Below are 13,947 nucleotides of genomic sequence, written 5' to 3'. Positions count from 1 at the left end.
ATTTTTAAGTAAGTAAACAATTTCTATTAAAAAAGATAATAAGATAAAGATTAAATGCTGGGTTTTGCTAAGGATTTGTCCCTACGACCTACCTCTCCACTGAAATTTTTAATCTTTTTTACATTGGCTTTGCTGTGGAAACGAATAACCTTCAATTCATCTCAGGAAACAGATTCAAAAACTTCAGTTCTCTGCCCACTTTTGATGTGCTGAGTGGTAATCCAATTAGATTTTTGTCTCTACTTACTGAATTTAAACCTTGTCAATGTTACAGCTGCAGAATAAACACCTTGACATATTTACCAGTTAGTTAGACCATTTTTACCAGTTATTTTTTTCAAGGATTTCTATCTATGTGAGAGAGTTCAGATAGAATGTTTCAGTTAATCCTTTGGAAAAAGCTTTGACACACTTCAGCTCCCTTTGTTATTGTTTTTCAGGTTGATTGAAATGGTCACATGTTTTCCTGAGCATACTATACTGTTATCTGTGTCTTTACAGGGTCATTTCTTCAGCTTCATTAATTGGCAAGGTAGATATCGTTACTTTCCTGTTTCCAAAGATGATGGAGATCCTGAGTGATATAAAAAGACTCTCAGGTTTGTGTTACAAACCCGCTGAAAAAAGGACTAGAACTCAACAGTAGGCTGTAGTTGTAAACATCAATAGTTTCTTTGTGGTACCCTTACTAATGTAATGTATAAATCAGATTTTATCTTGATTGAATTGTTGGGGATCTCACCTTGAAAATCATCTAAATTGGTATTCCACTCACAGAAAAAAAACTAGTATACTTCGAATTATACTCTAAACCTTTATCTTGCTAATTTATTTCCTTGTGTTTCATGTAATGAAGCACTCTCTGTCACAAGAAAATCTTATCCAACGTTGATGAAAAAGTAAGTAATCTGTAGCCAGAAAACACAGCAAAATTAACTTGCAAACAATAGGTAAATTGCATTTCTTTCATGATATGGATATGAAAGTGAATTCAGCATCACTAATAATAACATGTAATATTATTTAGAAGTCAGCGTTAGAAACACAGATTTATGTAAGTCCCCTCATTATGGCAGCTTTAACAAATGTTATACACATCTGCAGCCACTATGCAGCTTTCCAAATTAATCTGTAAAATATGGCTTTTCTACAGGGGCGACAAACCTAGTCCTTTTGTCACAAAAGGGCTTGTTGGTAACATGCTTTTGTAACATGCTAACAAGGTGAACAGCTACATAATCTTGAACTGATGAAGGAAAATAGCATTTAAAATTCTTTATGAAAATTTACTATTCTTAAACTAATAGGAAAATTTGATAATGACTGTGCAGCTTGTATACTCTAATGTTTCTTAATTAATTGCTGACTTATTGTTATCTGGTATGTCCTTTTTCTCTTCCAGATCTGTTCCATCCACATGGCATTGTTTATGCAAGTACATTGCCTTTGTGAGCCTCTTGTGGCATGATCCATCATTTTTCATTTCATTTTCTGTGCCTGATAGTTGGAATAGGTTTTGAGATGCCCCTGTAATGTAAAGTACCTTAAATTTTTATTGTTCTTCCATGAAAAATTCTGAAGACTCCTTATTTGCATAAAGCTCACGTGTTCTATCATTTCAATTCATGTATGCTGCAGTGGGCCTGGAGGGGCATCCAGCTGGACACTGGAATTAGTCTAGAAACAAATATCTCATAAAACCCAGTCCTACTTGAGATCTACAGTAACTAGTGGGCTATGGGGAAACTGTCTCGGCTACTACACAATGGAAGGAGAAGCATGGAAATATATATGTTTACATATGGAGAGATGGGAGACAAAGAGTTTTTTTTTTGGAGAAGGTAACATTTTCCCATAACAGAGAAGTTCATGTAGTGTTTATGTATATATGGAAATGTCACTTTTCCAAAGAACAATCTAGGCATACTTTTTCTTTCTTAAGGCTCAGGTAATATGTGAGTGCATTTTCCTCTTCCATGTGAGGATAAAGTTCCCTCTGAATGCAGGTTTCTTTTCCTCTGAATGCAGTGAAGATACATGTTGTTGCTAAGGTGTCTTGTGAATTTTGGTACAAGTCTGTTTTACAGCTATTGGTGGACAAACAGGTCTTCTGTTATCTTTCCACTCAAGGTCTGATTCTTTGTTGCGCTGGCAGAAATTAGGGCTGTTGATGCATTATTGTTTGCACACACACGTTCCTCCGTGATATAACTGCGTGTAGGTTTGTACACTGATTTGTGTCTCTGAGATTTTACTTCTGTACAATAATTCAAGCCTTTTTTTTTGTTGTTTATATTACAACACACAAGACAACGCATGGTTAATCTGGAAGCATTAATGTTGGCAAAACCCTTGACAGAATAGATTAAGAGTCTTTCTTGCTCTAGGATTGTGCAGTGTTGTTATTTGATTATATGTACACTGGCAGCTTAGTGGTAGCTTAAGATCAAAACACAAAGAGGTAGGAGTCAAATGAATTTGAAAAAATCATGGTCCTTAATCAGCTAGTCATCATTAGCAACACATTCATATAACTGTAAGCTGCTGCTTTCTTGTGTTTTGTTTGAAGTGCTACATGAGTATGTGCTTTGAAAGTGAAAATTCAGAAAGCATGGAAAATAAAACCCCTTCCCAGGATATCTTTTTGGACTTCCAATAAAACTCAACCTGTACAGCAACAAGCACAGCTGTTACAGAAGTGGAATTGTATGTGTCACTGTAGGCCATTGCTTGCCCCATGATAGAAAAACCATCTAGTGTTACTATAAAAAAATACATACATAGTAAGAGCTTTTTTCCAACATAATTTTTGGACCATATAATTAACTGGGTTTTTTTATTTATAAAATTTAAAAATAAAAATGCACATGAATAGAGAACTTTGGTGGATGGACAGGGTGTTTGGAAAACTCAGGAAATTTATTCCTCACAAGAATTCTGTCTGTTTGGTTTAGATTTTGAGTAACAGACTGTATAACTCCTGAATACAAACATAAAAAGGAAGGTACAATTGGCTGAAATTGAGTTTTGAACCTGACAAATCATTTGCCACTTGAATCCTAAATGAGCTGTATTCATGCAATCTGCAATTAGTGCCAAATTAATCATTAAGCAAGGTTAGGAGAGCAATGAACTGGTTTAATCACATGCCATCTGCTTGCCTGCCATAGCTGATTGGTGTGGTACACATGGAGGATGGGGATTCACACCACCAGTCTTCATTGTCCTCATGCAGCAAGAGAGAAAATAAAGATTCTTATGTCTTTTTATTACAGAACTGTTCTTCCATTCTTGTCTGCAAGGGACTGATTAGAAGACCAGAGAAAGTAAGTTTGAAAGACAGCCAGCTCTTCTTCAGAGGTAAATAAACGTTTGAGTAGTGCAATGGTCTGAGAAAATCACTGGTTTGCGGTCTGCTGGTTTTGTTTTGGTTTTGTTTTGTTTTTATAATTTGGGGAAAAAAGAGGCTATTGTCCTTTAAATAGTTTCTGCTACACTTTCTATACTACTATATTTCTTTTCTTATAAGTATATACTTACTATACTCCCATATGGGGGTATATACTTACTATACACTTACTATACTCCCATATGGGGGACACTTACAGATACACAAAAATGGCTCGACCTACAGTCCTTGAAAGTCAACACCCAGAGGTTGAAGAGGCTGAAGTACTTCCCAGATTTGTAATTTTATTTAAGCTGTAAACACCTTCACATCTATCATTGCTTTTTATTTCACAGAACCTTTTCAATGTATTCAGACTCTACTGTCTTGCACTTGCAAGTTTAGAAACTAAGGAAAATTGTTAATCTCATTTTTCTGTGTCCTCACAACAGTAAGACTGGGTTACAGTTCAAGTCCTGTTCATGTTCCCATTGTACTTCGGGTTTTATGCTCCCTGTTATCAGTAACTAAACCAAGTGCATGGCTCCATGGTTGGGGTACTGCCATACTAAATGAAAGATAAACTTTCTGACCAAGGCATGTTGTTACAGCTTCCTGTATGAGTGCAGAAAGGCACTTGGCTTCTCTGTAGGTGAATACCCTTACTGTGAGACGAGGCTCAATAGGGTATCTTAACCTCAGAGTAATGTTGTCAAGACAACCACTTGCAGATTTTCAAGGTGATATTACAGCAAGAGATGCCATGCGAGTAACTAAGTCATGCTGTACCATCAATGTCTTTTGATGCCTGCAGTTCTTGTGTTCAAAGTAATGATCTTTTCATTCTTGCTGGGAAAACTATTAAACTTCATTATCTTCAGTCTCCTATTGTAGGTGCTTGCCTTATGAGCATCCTGTGAGAGGTAATGAGTAGCTTTGTTTTGTAAGCAAAACTGCACAGTCACTTTGTTTGCTCTAACTTCAGTTCAGCTGCAAGGGGTTGTTTCATCAAGCAAACAGTGCAAACTGAGGAGGAATAAAGCAGATAAGTGGAATGAGGGGTTATGTACATAGGAAAAGGACAAAACAGAAAGCCTACAATGAATCCAATATGATCCTAAAGCAAACTTTCAGCTAAATCAGCTAAAATAAACAGGTATCAGTATGATACATGACTGCATTTTGCCTTTGTAGTGGACAGCTAATTTGATCCTGAAAAATGCATCTAGTAACTGTTTCACAGAGAGGCTGTTTTGTTAGTCTTCCTTCCTAGCTAGCAGCTGAGGCCACTTAATGAAACCTTTAGTTTGCAGAAATTATGTTCTTCCAGACTTTCTGGATTTATGTGCTGCTCTGCCAAATATCTGGCTGGACTTAATTTTTAGGTTTTCCTTTTGGCATTATAGCACAGCATTCTAGATAATCAGAAAAAACAGTGAAGGAGGATTTCTGTGATGACTTTACAGAATACTTCTTTTTTTAAAGCTACTTAGTCTGTTTTGGTCTGAGTCTTGAACTTGCGATTTACTAAAAATCCTTTAGCCAGCAGTGGGAGTTTTGGTGATGCAGAGACTCGGAGTTGGAATTTGATTTTTTCAGCAGCTTTGTAAAATTGGAATGTGAGTCTGGATAAAAATAATATCCCTGGTCCTTCTGTCATTACATGAGGAAGCCATAGTCTCTCTTCAGAGCCTGTTTCTGTCTATAGTACACTTCCTAGGGTCTCACCTTTTAAAGTCTAAAATAAACAAAAATTTTGGAGAAAAGAGTATATTGTTAGTAACAATTATCCTTGGATGGGTTGGTTTGAAGTAAGATGTGCTTCTTGTAGCTAAGTCATAATGTTGCCTTGTGCTTGTGTTGATTATAATTGGATTGCCAATTGCTGCCAGGTCATATTAAGTGCATCACTAAAACCCAGATTTCTGTTAATTTACTCTTGTACTTGGCTCTGAATCAAAATTTGTGATGATTTCTTCATTTCTCCAGTCATACTTGGCCCATACAGAGTTTTCCATAATGAAACTCATTCTCTCTAATGAATTTCTGGATACATCATCTTTGGAATCACTGCTGTTTCTCCTCTTTGTACCAGTTCGTTCTCCTCAGTCAATCTGGATTTTCATTCCTTGTGTTCATGACCACAGTTGGAATTTATTTCTGTGACATCTTAATCCATGATTTCTTCTAAAAGATTCACCACATCATTGCTCTGCTTCTCTCACTGTTTATTTCTGTACACCAGTGAATGCTGTAGGATCATGTGACATTTCCTTCAAGACTTTCTATAATACTGCGTCTTGTTCTGTAACACTGCATCTTGTTCTAAAAATGTACAGGAAATGCTCTCTCCATGAACCTTTTTTAATCCTTATTTTAATCTCCAGGTTGTATCTTGGCACATACATCTTTTTATGATCTCTGTGTATCTGTGAAAGTCTCGTAAATGGAAAGTGAACCAGAGGAAGATAACATGGCCCCAAGCTAGTAGAGTAAAGCTATTGTGGTTTGAGTCCAGCTGGCAACTAAGTACCATGCAGCCACTCGCTCACCCTGTCTTTCCCAGTGGGATGCAGAGGAGAATCTAAAACAAGGTTAAAACCATGGTTTGAGATAGGAACAGTTTAAGACTTGAAATAAAAGTAAAATATATATAATAATAAATAGAGGAAGAAATACACACCCCCCCCCCCCACAAGAAAAAACCTGAACAACCAGACAAAAAAGCCATAACCAAACAACAATACAGCATCTTCATCAACAACAACAAAAAGACACCATAAAAAAACAAAACCAAAACCCCCACAAAAAAACAAAACCACCAAAAAATGAAACAAACCCCCAAACCCTTTGGCTAGTTTGGGTCAGGTGTTCTGTCTCTGTTTCCTCCTGGCTTCTTATCGCCCTCCTCACTGGCAGAGCGTGAGAGACTGAAAAGTCGTAAGCAGTACTGAGCAACAACTAAAACATAAGTGTGTTATCAGCACTCTTCTGAGACTAAAGCCAAAACACAGAACTGCACCAGCTACTAAGAAGAAAATTGACTCTATCCCAGCCAAAACGAGGACAAAAACATAACACCAAAGCAATGAAGTATTTTGGATACAATGTGGTAGGGGCTGAAATTGAAAAACATCCACTCCAGTGCGCGTTAAAGTTTGTAGGGACAATTAACATATTTTATTACAGCAGGGAATGGTTGTAAAGCTAGACAGAGACACATAACTCTTCCACAAGTGTATGTTTTTTAAAACTTTCCATTTTCTCTCAGAAATAGTCTAATTTTATCTAATACTACCTCACCATTTTAAATCTTGCCTTACTGAGATTCTTAGATTACCTGCTGTAGCAGGCAAGACTACAACAGAATACTGTTGGCAAGTGAGCATTCTCTAATATCTGGAATCATAAATCAATTTCAGCCAAGAGATAAGGCATGTCAATCTGACCATTTGTAAGAGTGCTAGTAGTTGTGATACCCAGATCACTCACTACTCATAGCAAAATCTTGTCTGTCACAGAGGACAGACTCACAGTGTTGAACGCAAGAGCAAAACTGAATATTTCTTCTATCTAGGAATTACAATGATGCTTACTAGGAATACTTAGAAGGATTCCTTTTTTCAAGTGCCTTGCTATAGGTAAAGACTGATGTTTCTGTTGGTAATACACTTTTTTGTGCAGGAGTGACTTCCATTGCTCCAGTCAGAGTTTATGGTAAAGCAGCCCTCCTGCAGCTTAATGTGCCTTACTTAAAGTGTATCTATTCTGTAACTGCATGAAATTATACCCATCATGTAAGAAAAGAATATGCAGTTACCATTCCTAGTACTCTTCCTTAGTGGGACCATTAGGGCCCATCCACTTTTTATCTGTTTGCACATCCTAGCTTGTATTGCTGGTTCTTTCCCCCTACCTTGCTGGTTTCAAAGAGCTATAATACAGTTTCTTGGGAAAAATATCGAGGGTTTGGCATGTTTTCACTTGTGTGGCATTTCAGTCTTTCTTAGTCTGTACGGCTGTATTTTTCTTCCCCATGATTTGCACTTTGGTGTAGTAAAAGTATTCTTTGGCAGACATACAGATATCAAGATGATCCTTTGGGTGAAGATGAACTTTATCAGAAAAAGGTTTCAACTGTCTTTATCTGCTTTTGTTAGTGTAGAGGCAGCTATTTGTGGTCATTTTTCATGGAGGTCCATTGAAATGTCAAAGGTATGCAAAACATCTCCTTATGACTTATCTTATGTAAGTTCACCATAAGCGGCTGGGAAAAATTGAAATTTGATTTGGTGTTACTCTTTTGAGTGTGATACTTGACTATTGTACTGCTTATTTAAGCTGCTTAACACAGAGGATAAAAGCATCCTTGTGTCCTTCCCACAGGGTGCAGTCCTTCAGGAACAGACTGCTCCAATGTGGGTCCCCCGTGGGGTTACAAGTCCTGTCAGCAGACCTGCTCCAGCATGGGCTTCTCACTCCACAGGGCCACAGCTTCCTTTTCGCATCTTCCTGCTTCATTGTGGAGTTCCCTGGTCTGCAGGTGGATGTTTGGTCCACTGTGGACCTCCACAGGCTGCAGGGGCATAGCCTGCCTCACCACGGTCTGCACCGTGGGCTGCATGGGAATCTGCTGTGGCGCCTGGAGCACCACCTCCTCCTTCTTCACTGACTTTTGTGCCTACAGGGCTGTCTCTGCCCCATATTGTCTCTCCTCTCTCCAGTTGCTGTTGCACAGGTGGGGTTTCTTTCCCCATCTTAAACATGTTACCCCAAAGGCACTACCACCATAGTGTATGGGCTCAGACTCAACCAGTGGTGGGTCTGTCTTGGAGCCATCTGGCTTTAGCTCTGCCAGACACTGGGGAAGCTTCTGACAGCTCCTCACAGAAGCCACCCCTGTAGCCCCCCTCACTACAAAAACCTCGCCATGCAAATCCAATACAATTTTTTTCTAAGTTGGGTTGTGTTTTTTTTTTTGTTTTGTTTTGTGAGGGTTTTTTGTGTTTGTTTGGGTTTTGTTTGTTTCTGTGTGGTTTTGTTTGTTTGGTTTGGTTTGGGATTTTTATGTGTAGATGTGTTTTAGATCATGTTTTCCATATTTTGTTTCTTTATGCTAGCCCTGAAAAACTTAGCAGGAAAAGCAGTAAAGATACAATGAGCAATTCCTTGAAAATAAGGGAAGTAGCTGAAAATCAAGGAAACATCTTTTCAAAAGGAGTGACAAAGTTCATAGTTTAATGACAATGGTAAAGGTTTAATAAGGACTAGTTTCTTAGCAAAAACTGCAGAAGGCAGAAAATTGCACTTGATTTATGACATATTTTGATGCTAAGTATGAAATAGAAAGTAGGTATTTCTGTCCTGTCACCTTTTCAAAGCAAAGCAATAATTTTATTTTTTAAAGATTAACATTTTTCTCATCAGCATCAAAACATAGCAAGGTGAAGTAAGAGGCAAAACTTCAGGTTTAATAAAGTACTGGAACAAACTGGGATGAAAACCCACCAAATGCCATGATGAATTTTGTGGCCTAGTGGAAACTAGGCCTGCTAGGAAACTAGGAAGTGCTTTGGCTGTGCCCATGCAAATAACCCACCTATTACAGGAAATTGAAATGCATGGTAAAGATAATTTAAGTTATATGGAGTTGCATAAAAACAGTTATAGTCAAATTCCCATTGTGGGGTTGGGGGGAAGAAAGATAGTAAGTTATTTACAGCACAATTCAGCAAGGAGCATCAGGATGTGTAAAATTGTGATTCACAAGAGGCAATGGAACAAATAGCTTCCTCTCAGTAAGATACATGTTTGTTTACCTTGTGGAACGAGTTTGTACGAAGTGCTGGAATGCCCCGAACAAAATGTGCAAATCTCAGTAGAATGAATTAAGGGATGCCATAAATATCTTTTAAAGGTTAGGTTTCTTGTCACCTGCAAACAAAAATCAGCCTATTTTTCTGTGTAGCAGGTCTTTAGTTTGTCAGCATCTTGATTGCTGTAGTCAGAATATAATTGCTACTCTGTGAACTTTGCAATTAGCTGCTATGTTCATTTGGGTATTTTAGGAAGGAAAGCTGATATGAAAACCAATTATGATTTCCCTAGATAATGGACATTTTTATACCAGTGTTTTTCCCCACCAGTTTGACAGAATGCATTGTTAATATAAAGAAAGTTCCAGAACTGCATAAAAAATCCAGTCTGTCAGGCATTTACTCAAATCTAAAATAACAGTCATTTAGAACTCCCACTCTGCTAAACTGAGACTTTATAAATTAACCCATAAAGCTAGCAGTTGCTCATTTTCTAGCTAAAGATAGGTAATGGACTCTTACATGTGCAAGCAATGAGGAAAGTTTGTTTACTTTCTGGATAAAACAGGAAATTTGTTTTGACTGTATTCAGAGAAAGCTATTACAGGATTTATCTACTTTTCAATCATGAAAATGCTAATTCCTACATTATTCCAGATATATACTCGGATACTTTCACCTCTTTTAGATTGATTTTTCAGCTAAGCCTATTCTTTCCCTTTGTCACTGCCAACAAGAGCAATATGCAAGTTAAGAATTTAAGATGTTTCACAAAAAGAATTTGTATTGTTTTGTTTTTAAACACAGTTGGAATTCATGCCATTTGTGCAAGAGAAAGCAAAGAGTTTTTAAGGCATGACGTATTTTCTCTGAGTAACATTTTTTTTCCCCACAGGTGATTCAGATGCCATGTTATGTCATTTAATAACTCCGTGGATGTACAAAGGAAACCCTCAGAGAACCATGAGTTAGGTGGTGTATGCCCCTCCATATGTGTCCCCAGAAGTGAATCAGAACATGCAGTTGCAGAAAAGAGGGAGGGAGGAGTGCTAGACTTTTTTTGAAATGGTTAAACTGTTTTGTATATAAATCACTTTGTACCAGGAGGTCTGAGTGTAGAATTCAGCTCCCAGTATAATGCAGACACGTTTACATCCTTCAGATGCCTTTGCTTAGACTGCATTGTTTAATGTAATCCAATCACTTTGTCAGAACAACCATTGTAGGTTATTCTTAACAGCTTCCATTTGAAGTTCTTGGCAGTAGTTAAATTGGTAATCTTCATAGTTTTGATAAATCTTTATGTTGATAAATAACGCATATCTGTACACTTGAATTTGAATTATGAAGAGACCTGAAATGCAGGTCTCTTTCAAAAGGGTAATTTCCAAAGTATATACAACAGTGTAGAGCAATTTTTATATTGCCTTTGCAATACTTATTTAATCTTCTGTGAAGACTTGGAGCCTTAGAAATATAATGGTATATCCACTGTTTTTAGTTTGATCCTGCAGTTCCTTCATGCACATGTATTCCATGCATGCTAATTTCATAAATAGGAGTTATAAAAATATATTTGGTAGAACTTGAGCAACATCTGTCTGCTAAAAGCCTTGTGTTCATAGAAATACCCTTTTCTACCTAAAAACATATGTGTGAAATATGTTTAATGCCATACTTGAACATGCAAAATTTCTTTTCTTTACATGCATCTTCATGTAACAGTTTTCTACTGCATGTTCTTGGAGCATAAGATTCCTGAACTTCTGCCTAATAAGTCTTCATGATTCTGATTTTTAATAAGCTCTTGCCCTACAGGTATTTCTTTCCAGTTGTTCTGCAAGTCACGGTTAACCTAATAGTTAATTTTACCTTATCTAGGCAAATACATATGCAACCCAGAATTTGGCCCCCGATATTTCCAGATTTTAGAATGCACTGTATGCCCAGAGTGAACGGAGAAATGTTCAAGTCCAAAAACAAACCCTACATGGAATTTTTATCTTAGTTTCTGAGTACTTCCATACTCTGGTAGAAAAAAAATTATTCTTCAAATAAAAATATCATCAGTGTTCTTACTGTTATTCATCCTAAACTCAGTGGTAAATAGCTGCGGTTTTGCATACTTTCCAGGGAAAATATAAAATGTCTGCTGTTCTCTAAAGTGTCAACTTCCTTGGATTAGCCTGTTGCAGTACAAGTAATGAACAGATGTGATATTCATGGATGTTGTGTATAAGAACTAACTGAGGGTAGTCTGTATTTTGTTCAAGTAGTGCCAGTAATATTCAAAAGGAGAGTACTTGAGCCAGATTATTTGACAGGGGTGTCTTACTGAGCCTGGTTAGTAAAATATGAGTAACATATGAACTCTCTAAAGTGATACAGTTACTGGGAGAGAAAACCTAGTTGTGGAGGCAAGAATTCAGCGCAGTCTTATTTGCTGCACAGCACTCCTGATTCCAGCAGGAACGTTAGTGCTGGACTGAGGCCAGACTCTGCCAGTGAGAATTGCAGCAACTGGGGATAGCATAAATTAATCTCGGGCCTAGTGACCTAAGTTCAGCTTTTAAATCTCCTGTTTCTTTTGCATGAAAATGTGTAGAATGGTTGTGTATTTTTTCTGGCACTGTATACATAGTTCAGCAATAATGATGCATTTTTCTCCTCTACATCACTGTACCCAGAACAAATCTGTTTGATAGTGTGCCTTACTTCACTATGCTGTAATATTCTTAATACAGTACTATCAAAGATAATGACATGTATGTATTCTCTCTTTGTTCTAGCAATAATAGTATCCCTTATGAATATGAAGGAGCAGAGGGAATGCAATATCTTTTAAATAAAGATTGCTCATTGAATACTATAAAAATATAAAGCTGAATGAAATGCTGCAGTATTCATCTGTAAATACTTAAAGCTTGTTTTTTGCTTTTAAATCAGTCAAAAATTGGATCACATAAGACCTCTGAGTTAGATTGAATTGCATATAGTTACATGATTCCTATCACATTAGAATGGATTTTAAAAGGTCAAAAAAAACTATCCTGCTGCTCTCCTTATTGGTGTTATGTGTATACTAGGTGTGTATCCCCTCATCCACCACAGTTTATTTGTCTTTGCTCAAGAATATGCTTTTGCTACTACAAAAGGAAAGAATAATAATAATCAAAATGGCATACCAAAGTGATCGGTTTGTTTCAACTTGTCTTCGTACTCAAGTATCCACTGAATATTTTAGTTTCACTGCCACAAGACAATGACAAGAAAATGCACCTGAAACTTTGGAAGAAAGGTAAAAGCAAGGTAAACAATTTTTTTTTTTTTCTTTTGGCCCCAAGCCCTTGAAACATCTCAAAAACAAATAAAAAGAGTGTTCAGGTCCTGCAGATAAATAAAAATCACATCAGTTCTTGGAGGATGAAGTGACTGAATTCTCAAAAATGCCTCTAAAATGAAATTTTACTGAAGTAGGAATGGGTCTGGGTGTTTCCAGTCATTCAAAAAGTATACCTATGATCTCTCTTCTGTTTTTATAGCATTGCACAGGTGTTTGGGACTAAACAAAGACAAGGGTTTGATCCCTGCCTTTAGAATGCTCCTGTGCCAAGCTGCAGACTAATCTGGCTTTTGATAATGGCAATGAATTTGAGGAATGCTTTTAAATTGCATCCAGGAGTATCAAAATTTTGGAGTGCTCTTGTGATGACATCACTTTATATTTTAATAGTGTTTGGGATGACATTAGGAGTTTCTATATGTCTTTTCCTTATATTGACTATGGAACCTGAAGGATTGTGATTATTGAAAAACTGGTTAGATGTATCTGCCACCTATACATTTCACAGTACTCTTGGCAACAACTTTATGAACCAGCGTTCAGTATGTTTATTTGGTTGATCTCTCATTCTCCCTTGTATAATCATATGTCACCCACTGGAATGAATGGGATTGAGAGTATGAGCACTAACTGGTGTAGGCAGCAGAGACAGAAAGGTAACGATAATCTGGATTATGCCACCAGGGATCTGAAGGGGAACAGTCACTAAACTCTCTCAGTTTATGTGGACTATGAAGAAGGAGTGGACCTAGGCAATGAAAAAAATGCCCAGCCTACTTACTGCACATATTGAATTTGCCTTCAGTTGTAAACACCTTAAGGCAAAGTGTCTGGGGTGAGTGTGACTCTTGATTTGTTCCTGCTGTGATCTTATCAATAGGGCTCTAAAGTGCCCAGACCCTGCTTTTATTTCCCCATGCTATGTAGGAATGCCTACACTTAGTTTTTCAGATGGCAGAATTGTAGCTGTGATATCAAATACAGCCAAGCTGCATTCTTGTGATGCTTGTTTACAGATAGTGGAGTTAGTCCCAGTCGGGATTTTCTAGCACAGAAGGAACACACTGTTTGTGTTAAAGGAGAAGAAGAGTTGACATCTCTGGAAGAGGTGTTAAAGCTTACAGAATACACCGTGGTACTCCATTCATGAACAAGGTCCTAAATTCAGTTTAGGTACAGAATTAGGAGTGAAAGTCAATTTGACTTCATTTGCAAGATCACTGCAGCTGGCAGGGCATTGGGCAGGAGCAGAAGGAATTGCTCTCCCAGTTGCTTGTTTTGAAATTCCCAGAGCCGCTTCAACAACGTAGTCAAGTCGTTTCAATACTGAAGGATGGATCCCAAAAGGACCCGCGCCGCGGGCGAGGAGGAGGCCGGGGCCGAGCAGCGGGGCAGCGGCG

This window comes from Pezoporus wallicus, unplaced genomic scaffold, assembly GCF_028554395.1.
Source record: "Pezoporus wallicus isolate ANWC-B61680 ecotype Strahan unplaced genomic scaffold, APGP_CSIRO_Pwel_v1 contig_232, whole genome shotgun sequence".
Taxonomy (NCBI): domain Eukaryota; kingdom Metazoa; phylum Chordata; class Aves; order Psittaciformes; family Psittacidae; genus Pezoporus; species Pezoporus wallicus.
The sequence above is the reverse complement of the archived record's forward strand: the minus strand, read 5'-3'. Positions refer to the sequence as shown.